Source organism: Arachis ipaensis, chromosome B2, assembly GCF_059453495.1.
Source record: "Arachis ipaensis isolate K30076 ecotype BB chromosome B2, ASM5945349v1, whole genome shotgun sequence".
In the NCBI taxonomy this organism is placed as follows: Eukaryota; Viridiplantae; Streptophyta; class Magnoliopsida; order Fabales; family Fabaceae; genus Arachis; species Arachis ipaensis.
Window position 1 is genome coordinate 22,335,905 of NC_142437.1, and position 10,045 is coordinate 22,345,949.

The following is a 10,045-nucleotide window of genomic DNA, read 5'->3' on the forward strand; positions in this document are numbered from 1 at the left end:
TAATTTTCGAAAATCTCTTCCCTCATTTTCAAAAATTCTTTTTAATTAATTAATTGTTTCAAATTTTAATTTTATCTTAATTTTCGAAAATCATTAACACTTTTTCAAAATTAATTTTTGAAATTCCCTCTCCCTCATCTCCTTCTATTTATTTATTCATCTACTAACAGTTCATCTCACCCAAATTCGAACCCCCTCTTCCATTTGTGTTCGAATTTTCTCTTCTTCCCTTCTTTACATTACATTCTTTTCTTCTTCTACTTACACAGGGGAACCTCTATACTTGGGTAAAAAGGATCTCTATTATTATTATTTTTCTGTTCCCTCTTTTTCATATGAGCAAGAGCAAGGACAAGAACATTCTTGTTGAAGCAGACCCTGAACCTGAAAGGACTCTGAAGAGGAAACTAAGAGAAGCTAAAATACAACAATCCAGAGATAACCTTACAGAAATTTTCGAACAGGAAGAGGAGATGGCAGCCGAAAATAATAATAATGCAAGGAGGATGCTTGGTGACTTTACTGCACCTAATTCCAATTTACATGGAAGAAGCATCTCCATCCCTACCATTGGAGCAAACAATTTTGAGCTAAAACCTCAATTAGTTTCTCTGATGCAACAAAACTGCAAGTTTCATGGACTTCCATCTGAAGATCCTTTTCAGTTCTTAACTAAATTCTTGCAGATCTGTGATACTGTTAAGACTAATGGAGTAGATCCTGAAGTCTACAGGCTCATACTTTTCCCGTTTGCTGTAAGAGACAGAGCTAGAATATGGTTGGATTCTCAACCAAAGATAGCCTGAACTCTTGGGATAAGCTGGCCACGGCTTTCTTAGCCAAGTTCTTTCCTCCCCAAAAGCTGAGCAAGCTTAGAGTGGATGTTCAAACCTTCAGACAGAAAGAAGGTGAATCCCTCTATGAAGCTTGGGAGAGATACAAGCAACTGACCAAAAAGTGTCCTTCTGACATGCTTTCAGAATGGACCATCCTGGATATATTCTATGATGGTCTATCTGAATTAGCTAAAATGTTATTAGATACTTCTGCAGGTGGCTCCATTCACCTAAAGAAAATGCCTGCAGAAGCTCAAGAACTCATTGACATGGTTGCTAACAACCAGTTTATGTACACTTCTGAGAGGAATCCTGTGAGTAATGGGATGCCTCAAAAGAAGGGAGTTCTTGAAATTGATGCTCTGAATGCCATATTGGCTCAGAACAAAATATTGACTCAGCAGGTCAATATGATTTCTCAGAGTCTGAATGGAATGCAAGCTGCATCCAACAGTACTCAAGAGGCGCCTTCTGAAGAAGAGGCTTATGATCCTGAGAACCCTGCAATAGCAGAGGTAAATTACTTAGTGAACCTTATGGAAACACCTATAATCCCTCATGGAGAAATCACCCAAATCTCTCATGGAAGGATCAACAAAAGCCTCAACAAGGCTTTAATAATGGTGGAAGAAACATGTTTAGCAATAGTAAGCCTTTTCCATCATCCACTCAGCAACAGACAGAGAATTCTGAACAAAATACCTCTAATTTAGCAAACTTAGTCTCTGATCTATCTAAGGCCAGCTGAGTAAAAGAATCACTGAAACCCCTCCTAGTACTCTTCCAAGCAATACAGAAGAGAATCCAAAAGGAGAGTGCAAGGCCATTGAATTAATTACCATGGTTGAACTTGTAAGGGAGGTTGAGGACGTGAATCCCAGTGAGGAAGACCTCCTAGGACGTCCAGTGATCAATAAGGAGTTTCCCTCTGAGGAACCTAAGGAATCTGAGACTCATCTAGAGACCATAGAGATTCCATTGAACCTCCTTATGCCATTCATGAGCTCTGATGAGTATTCTTCTTCTGAAGAGAATGAGGATGTTACTGAAGAGCAAGTTGCCAAGTACCTTGGTGCAATCATGAAGCTGAATGCCAAATTATTTGGCAATGAAACTTGGGAAGATGAACCTCCCTTGCTCATCAATGAACTGAGTGATCTGGATCAAATGACATTGCCTCAGAAGAAACAGGATCCTGGAAAGTTCTTAATACCTTGTACCATAGGCACCATGACCTTTGAGAAGGCTTTATGTGACCTGGGGTCAGGAATAAACCTCATGCCACTCTCTGTAATGGAGAAACTGGGAATCTTTGAGGTACAAGCTGCTAAAATCTCATTAGAGATGGCAGACAATTCTAGAAAACAGGCTTATGGACAAGTAGAGGACATGTTAGTAAAGGTTGAAGGCCTTTACATCCCTGCTGATTTCATAATCCTAGATACTGGGAAGGATGAAGATGAATCCATCATCCTTGGAAGACCCTTCCTAGCCACAGCAAGAGCTGTGATTGATGTTGACAGAGGTGAATTAGTCCTTCAATTGAATGAGGACTCCCTTGTGTTTACAACTCAAGGTTATCCTTCTGTAAACATGGAAAAGAGGCACAGTAAACTTCTCCCACTGCAGAGTCAACCAGAGCCCCCACAGTCAAACTCTAAGTTTGGTGTTGGGAGGCCACAACCAAACTCTAAGTTTGGTGTTAAACTCCCATATCCAAACTCTAAGTTTGGTGTTGGGGAGTCTCAACAGTGCTCTGAACATCTGTGAGGCTCCATGAGAGCCCACTGTCAAGCTATTGACATTAAAGAAGCGCTTGTTGGGAGGCAACCCAATTCTTATTTATCTAATTTTATTTTTATTGTTATTTCATGTTTTATTAGGTTCATGATCATGTGGAGTCACAAAATAAATCAAAAAATTAAAAACAGAATCAAAAACAGCAGAAGAAAAATCACACCCTGGAGGAAGGACAAACTGGCGTTCAAACGCCAGTAAGGAGCATCTGGCTGGCGTTCAACGCCAGAATAGAGCATGGGTCTGGCGCTGAATGCCAGAAACAAGCATAGAACTGGCGTTCAACGCCAGAAACATGCTACATCTGGGCGTTGAACGCCCAGAACAAGCATCAGTTCGGCGTTTAAATGCCAGAATTGCATGCAAAGGCATTTTACATGCCTAATTGGTGCAGGGATGTAAATCCTTGACACCTCAAGATCTGTAGACCTCACAGGATCATCTCAGAATCTGTGGACCCCACAGGATCCCCACCTTCCCTCCTCATAATCCTAGATTCTTCCACATCTTCTTCTTCATCTATTCTTTCTTCTTTTGCTCGAGGGCGAGCAACATTCTAAGTTTGGTGTGGTAAAAGCATAGCTTTTTTTTGTTTTTCCATAACTATTGATGGCACCTAAGGCCAGAGAAACCTCTAGAAAGAGGAAAGGGAAGACAAAAGCTTCCATCAAGGGTCTATAGCTCAGTGGTAGAACATTTGACTGCAAATCAAGAGATCCCTGAGATACCTCAGGGGATACATTTTTCCCCACACAATTATTGGGAGCAACTAAGGTTGGAACATCAAGAGCACTCCATCATCCTCCATGAAATTAGAGAAGATCAAAAAGCAATGAGGGAGGAGCAAAAAAGACAAGGAAGAGACATAGAAGAGCTCAAGGACATCATTGGTTCCTCAAGAAGGAAATGCCACCATCACTAAGGTGGACTCATTCGTTGTTCTTAAATTTTCTATTTTTCGTTTTCTATATGCTAAGTGCTTATCTATGTTAGTGTCTTATTACATGATCATTAGTATTTAGTAACTTTGTCTCAAATTTATGAATGTCCTATGAATCCATCACCTCTCTTAAATGAAAAATGTTTTAATTCAAAAGAACAAGAAGTACATGAGTTTCGAATTTATCCTTGAACTTAGTTTAATTATATTGATGTGGTGACAATGCTTCTTCTTTTCTGAATGAATGCTTGAACAGTGCATATGTCTTTTGAAGTTGTTGTTTAAGAATGTTAAATATGTTGGCTCTTGAAAGAATGATGACAAGGAGAAATGTTATTTGATAATCTGAAAAATCATAAAAATGATTCTTGAAGCAAGAAAAAGCAGCAAAGAACAAAGCTTGCAGAAAAAAAAAAGAAAAAAATAGCGAAAAAAAAAGAAAAAAAGCAAGCAGAAAAAGCCAAAAGCTCTTAAAACCAAAAGGTAAGAGCAAAAAGCCAGTAGCCCTTAAAACCAAAAGGCAAGGGTAAATAAAAAGGATCCAAGGCTTTGAGCATCAGTGGATAGGAGGGCCTAAAGGAATAAAACCATGGCCTAAGCGACTAAACCAAGCTGTCCCTAACCATGTGCTTGTGGCGTGAAGGTGTCAAGTGAAAACTTGAGACTGAGCGGTTAAAGTCAAGGTCCAAAGCAAAAGAAGAGTGTGCTTAAGAACCCTGGACACCTCTAATTGGGGACTTTAGCAAAGCTGAGTCACAATCTGAAAAGGTTCACCCAATTATGTGTTTGTGGCATTTATGTATCCGGTGGTAATACTGGAAAACAAAGTGCTTAGGGCCACAGCCAAGACTCATAAAGTAGCTGTGTTCAAGAATCAACATACTGAACTAGGAGAATCAATAACACTATCTGAACTCTGAGTTCCTATAGATGCCAATCATTTTGAACTTCAATGGATAAAGTGAGATGCCAAAACTATTCAAGAGGCAAAAAGCTACAAGTCCCGCTCATCTGATTAGAGCTATGTTTCATTGATAGTTTGGAATTTATAGTATATTCTCTTCTTTTTATCCTATTTGATTTTCAGTTTCTTGGGGACAAGCAACAATTTAAGTTTGTTGTTGTGATGAGCGGATAATTTATACGCTTTTTGGCATTGTTTTTAGTATATTTTTAGTAGAATCTAGTTACTTTTAGGGATGTTTTTATTAGTGTTTATGTTAAATTCACATTTCTGGACTTGACTATGAGTTTGTGTGTTTTTCTATGGTTTCAGGTATTTTCTTGCTGAAATTGAGGGACTTGAGCAAAAATCAGATTCAGAGGTTGAAGAAGGACTGCTGATGCTGTTGGATTCTGATTTCCCTACACTCAAAGTGGATTTTCTGGAGCTTCAGAACTCAAAATGGCGCACTTCCAATTGCGTTGGAAAGTAGACATCCACGGCTTTCCAGCAATATATAATAGTCTATACTTTGGCTGAGTTTAGATGATGCAAAAGGGCGTTGAACGCCAGTTCTACGCTGCAGTCTGGAGTTAAACGCCAGAAACACGTCACGAACCAGAGTTGAACGCCAAAAACACGTTACAACTTGGCGTTCAAATCCAGAAGAAGCCTCTGCACATGTAACATTCAAGCTCAGCCCAAGCACACACCAAGTAGGCCCCGGAAGTGGATTTATGCATCAATTACTTACTTCTGTAAACCCTAGTAGCTAGTTTAGTATAAATATGACTTTTTACTATTGTATTTGAATCTTCGGATCATCTTATGATTTTTAATTCATTTTTAGATCATATTGATCATGTTTGGGGGCTGGCCATTCGGCCATGCCTGAACCTTTCACTTATGTATTTTTCAACGGTAGAGTTTCTGCACTCCATAGATTAAGGTGTGGAGCTCTGCTGTTCCTCATGAATTAATGCAAAGTACTATTGTTTTCTATTCAATTCAACTTATTCCGCTTCTAAGATTTTCATTCGCACTTCAACATGAATGTGATGAACGTGACAATCATCATCATTCCCTATGAACGCGTGCCTGACAACCACTTCCGTTCTACCTTCGATTGAATGGATATCTCTTGGATATCTAATACAGGGGACCGAGTCCGAGTTATTAAGTGTCTTCGTGGTATAAGCTAGATTGATGGCGGCACTCATGAGAATCCAGAAAGTCTAAACCTTGTCTGTGGTATTCCGAGTAGAATTCAGAGATTGAATGACTGTGACGAACTTCAAACTCGCGAATGCTGGGCGTAGTGACAGACGCAAAAGGATAGTAATTCCTATTCCAGTATGATCGAGAACCTCCAGATGATTAGCCATACAGTGACAGCGCATTGGACCATTTTCACAAGAAAGGATGGGATGTAGCCATTGACAACGGTGATGCCCTTACATAAAGCTTGCCATGGAAAGGAGTAGGACTGGTTGGATGAAGACAGCAGGAAAGCAGAGGTTCAGAGGAACGAAAGCATCTCTATACGCTTATCTGAAATTCTCACCAATGAATTACATAAGTATTTCTATCTTTATTTTCTGTTTATTTACTATTATTATTCAAAAATTCCATAACTATTTAATATCCGCCTGACTGAGATTTACAAGATGACCATAGCTTGCTTCATACCGACAATCTCCGTGGGATCGACCCTTACTCACGTAACGTAAGGTTTTATTACTTGGACGACCCAGTGCACTTGCTGGTTAGTTGTATCAAAGTTATGACAAATTATGAATTAAGATTAGAGCACCAAGTTTTTGGAGCCATTACCAGTGATCACAATTTCGTGCACCACGCACCGAACGCCACTTCCACCACCCCCAGCCACCTCTCTGCCCCAACCTCCTTCTTTCGCCTACCAGGTTCCGCAACACGCAATCCCTTTTTGCGTTCGTAGTTTATTCTTATTTTTTCGTTTATGTTCATGTTAGGATAGTTAGATATGCATGTTGTAGTGGATTTTAGGTTGTTAGGTAGCCTAGGATGTGGTTAGTAGATTTAGGTCTATTTATTTGCACTGTTCTTGTTTTTGTTTTATCAAATCTGCAATTCTGCTGTTGCTGTGTTCATGTTCATATGCTGTACTTTCCTGCATTTGCTGCTCTTTACATTGAACTTTCATGTTTATATTCCGTATATGTAATTGCAAGCTTTAATTTGGATTCATATGAACTGCTTGATTGCTGTTTATTTTCTGGGAAAGTCCTATTTTAGCCGGAATGCTGCCCAAATTTCTGTAAAATATTTCTGTTCATGTCTTGGTTTTGGCATTTTTAACTATGCTTTCCTATAATTTCACCAAACCAATTCATGAATGCTTAGGCACGCATTCTTATTTTCTTTGATCTCCTGGTTCATAAACCGCAATTTTGATGTTTGATTCCTATTTTTGCTTTCTTTATCTCTACTGAATCATCATCAAACTGTTTCACTTGTTTGAATATGAGTTACCTATAGCTTCTAGCTGTGATTACTTGTTACTTGGATTTTTTTTTTCATTATGCCTCTTACTTTAACCCATTTTTCACTAACTCACTAATTTTAACTCTAACCAACCTAACCTTTTAACCGAAGCATGATGTTAATTTTTCTATTTCACTTGCATTCAATTACATTTTGGATTGTGATTTCTTCTTTTCAGACTTTTCACTCCTATACAATCCTAAATGCACATTTTACTTAACTCATATTCATTATCCTATTGCTCCTTTGCCACTTTGTGTTTTCTTTGATTATTTGCCTATTTGCCTTCTTATTTTTATTATATCCTGATTTTCTGTTTTTCAGGATGTCAGATTCCCAGAGAAAGGGAAAAGGCAAGGCCACTTCTGGCAAAAGGAAAAGAGGAGAAGCTTCCGTGTCTATCATCGACCTCATGCATGATGCCTCCTCGCAGGAGAAAGCCTTTACCCCGCAGGAGAAGGCCGACCAGCTACTTCCCACCAATGACTCAGTAAAGTTTGCAAACCGATACTGTGAGCAGAAGTATCCGGTGTTTGCAAACTCCAAGAACCTAAACCTGGAGCGGACTTTGAAGATCCCAGAAGAACTCCAGCAATACACCTCTGATCAGATCAAACAAAGAGGCTGGTTCTTTCTGGAAAGACCCCTGACTGAGGTTAATGCATCTTGGGTTAGGGAATTCTACTGCAACTACTTCAAAACTTCCCTAGATGCAGTGAACCTCAGAGGGAAGCAAATTCTGGTTACTCAGGAGGCAATAGAAGAGGTTCTGAAACTTCTGCCTAAGACTGATCAGACAGATGGCTATCAGAAAGCTGAGGAGGATATGCGCTTCATGAAGTTTGACTGGGATGTAGTCAAGGCCCGGATTGCCCTTGACCCGTCAGTTCCTTGGATCATGGGTCAAAACACCACCATGCCGAAAGGGATCAAGCCGATTTACCTGAACGATGAGGCTCAGCTATGGCATCAGATATTCAGCAACTACATTATGCCGAGTACTCACGAGACTGAGATACCAGTCGCTATGATCACCCTCCTTTAGTGTGTGATGGAGGGTAAGGACCTATACCTGCCACGCTTTATCTGGCACTATATGGCTAGGGTCCACATCCGAGGCACTCTTCCCTTTCCCTATCTGGTTACACAGCTGGGCCGTCGAGCTGACGTGTCATGGGAGGATGCTGATGAGAGGCCACCTGCTGCAGAATGCAAGAAGCTTATCCCGCACAGCAGGAACTTTCTGGCCTTGGGCTATAGACCTCCATTCCTGACTGCCACTACTGATGATACAGCTACACCATCTTCCGGTCCCTCTTCCTCCACTACTGCACCACCTACCCCTGCCACCACCATTGCACCTCCACCTGCCACAGAGCCTGTCTATCATCTGGTGCACCGCTTGTTTCGACGACCTGACCAGATGGAGCGTCGCAACAAGCGACGCTATGAGCACCTGAAGCTGATGATACGATCCGGCGACATCCCCTCCGAGCCTAACACACCTTCTGAGGCATCTGAGGAGGAGGCGGATGCGCCCGAGGCAGAGACCCATCCCCAGGGAGAGGCAGAGCAGGCAGACACCCAACAGGCAGCACCCCAGCAGATCCAGGCAGCAGATCCTGAGATCCCCATTCAGACAGCCCCTCCTCTCCAGCAGCCGGACATTCAGCCAGCCACCACAGAGACCCCAGCTACCATCCCTTCCAGTGATGACACCCTTTCACACCCTGCTTGAGTGAGCATCAGGGACGATGCTTCATTTTAAGTGTGGGGAGGTCGCCATTTATGGCATATTATTTTGGTGAACCACTACAGACTCTTTTTTCTTTTATTTTGGATATTTTTCTATATTTTTCTCTTTATTTTTATTTTTTTATTTTCTGAGTATTTATACATTGCTACTTTTATGTATTTTTACTCTGCTTCTACATTTTGCATTTTTAGTTCATATTTTAGCCACTTAGTTGCAATTCTAACTTATTAGTTATAGAAATTGTGGATTGATTAGTATAGTTTACCCTTTTTAGCATAAGATAACTCAGAATAGATTGAAAAGAAAAAGGAAGTAAACTAGAGACTTTAACAAAATCAAAACAACCCACACCTTGTATATATAGCATTACATGTTAGTTAACAGCACTTCATCAAGGAGAAACACTAGAACTTTAAAGCCATTCAATATAAGTTTTACATTGAGAATAATGAGAATTTTTAACTAAACCTGCATAACATACATAAGTGATAAATGATTTTTGAGCTAGAGAACACATAGCCTGTGAGTTTTGAGCTTAATTGTATGGTTACATTCAAACCATAATTTTTATTCATGTGTGTTCCGCCCTTCTTTTATATTCTGGTATTCTTTACTTTGTTTTAATCTATATGTCCAATTATAGAATATAGAATATAGAATATAGATACATACCAAAAGAATGATTGCGGCCATCATTTGATTTTAGCTCACTTATCCCAAAATAACCTACCTTTCACATCACCCTTGTTAGCCCCCTTGAGCCTTTAAATCCCCTTTTATTCTATTAGCCACACTACTAGCCTTAAACAAAAAAATAAAATAAAATCCCAAGTTGAATCCTTGGTTAGCTTAAGATAGAAAATTATGAATAGTTTAAAATGTGAGAAACCTATCGGGAACATGGATGATAAAAACAAAAGGTAGACAAGTTGAAAGGAATAAAATAACTCAAATTAAGAAATGTTGGGAAGCATGCTCATGAGAAATCAAAGTGATTAAATTACCATGTGCATTAAAAAAAAGTTATTTTTCAGTATTTAATAAAGGGAATACAAAAGAATTCCCCAATTGCAAAAATAAAAGCAATGCACATGGAATAAAAATAAAAATTGAAACATGAGCATGTAACATCAAGTGGGAAAATATGGGAAAATAGGTAAAGAAGTTTTGTTTTACTAAGTATGTATGTTAGGTGAGATCTTAGTCTAATTAAGGATTCACTTATTAGCTCACTTAGCCTTATACAT

The 10,045-nt window shown here is 39.5% G+C and overlaps 1 non-coding gene across 1 annotated transcript; it reads right to left on the bottom strand.

Moving 5' to 3' along the window:
- Positions 1 to 868: 868 nt before the first annotated feature.
- LOC148573285 (small nucleolar RNA R71) lies at positions 869 to 976 on the bottom strand. The gene has a single exon (XR_015905602.1). It is a non-coding gene; the product is annotated as a small nucleolar RNA R71 (small nucleolar RNA).
- Positions 977 to 10,045: the final 9,069 nt, after the last annotated feature.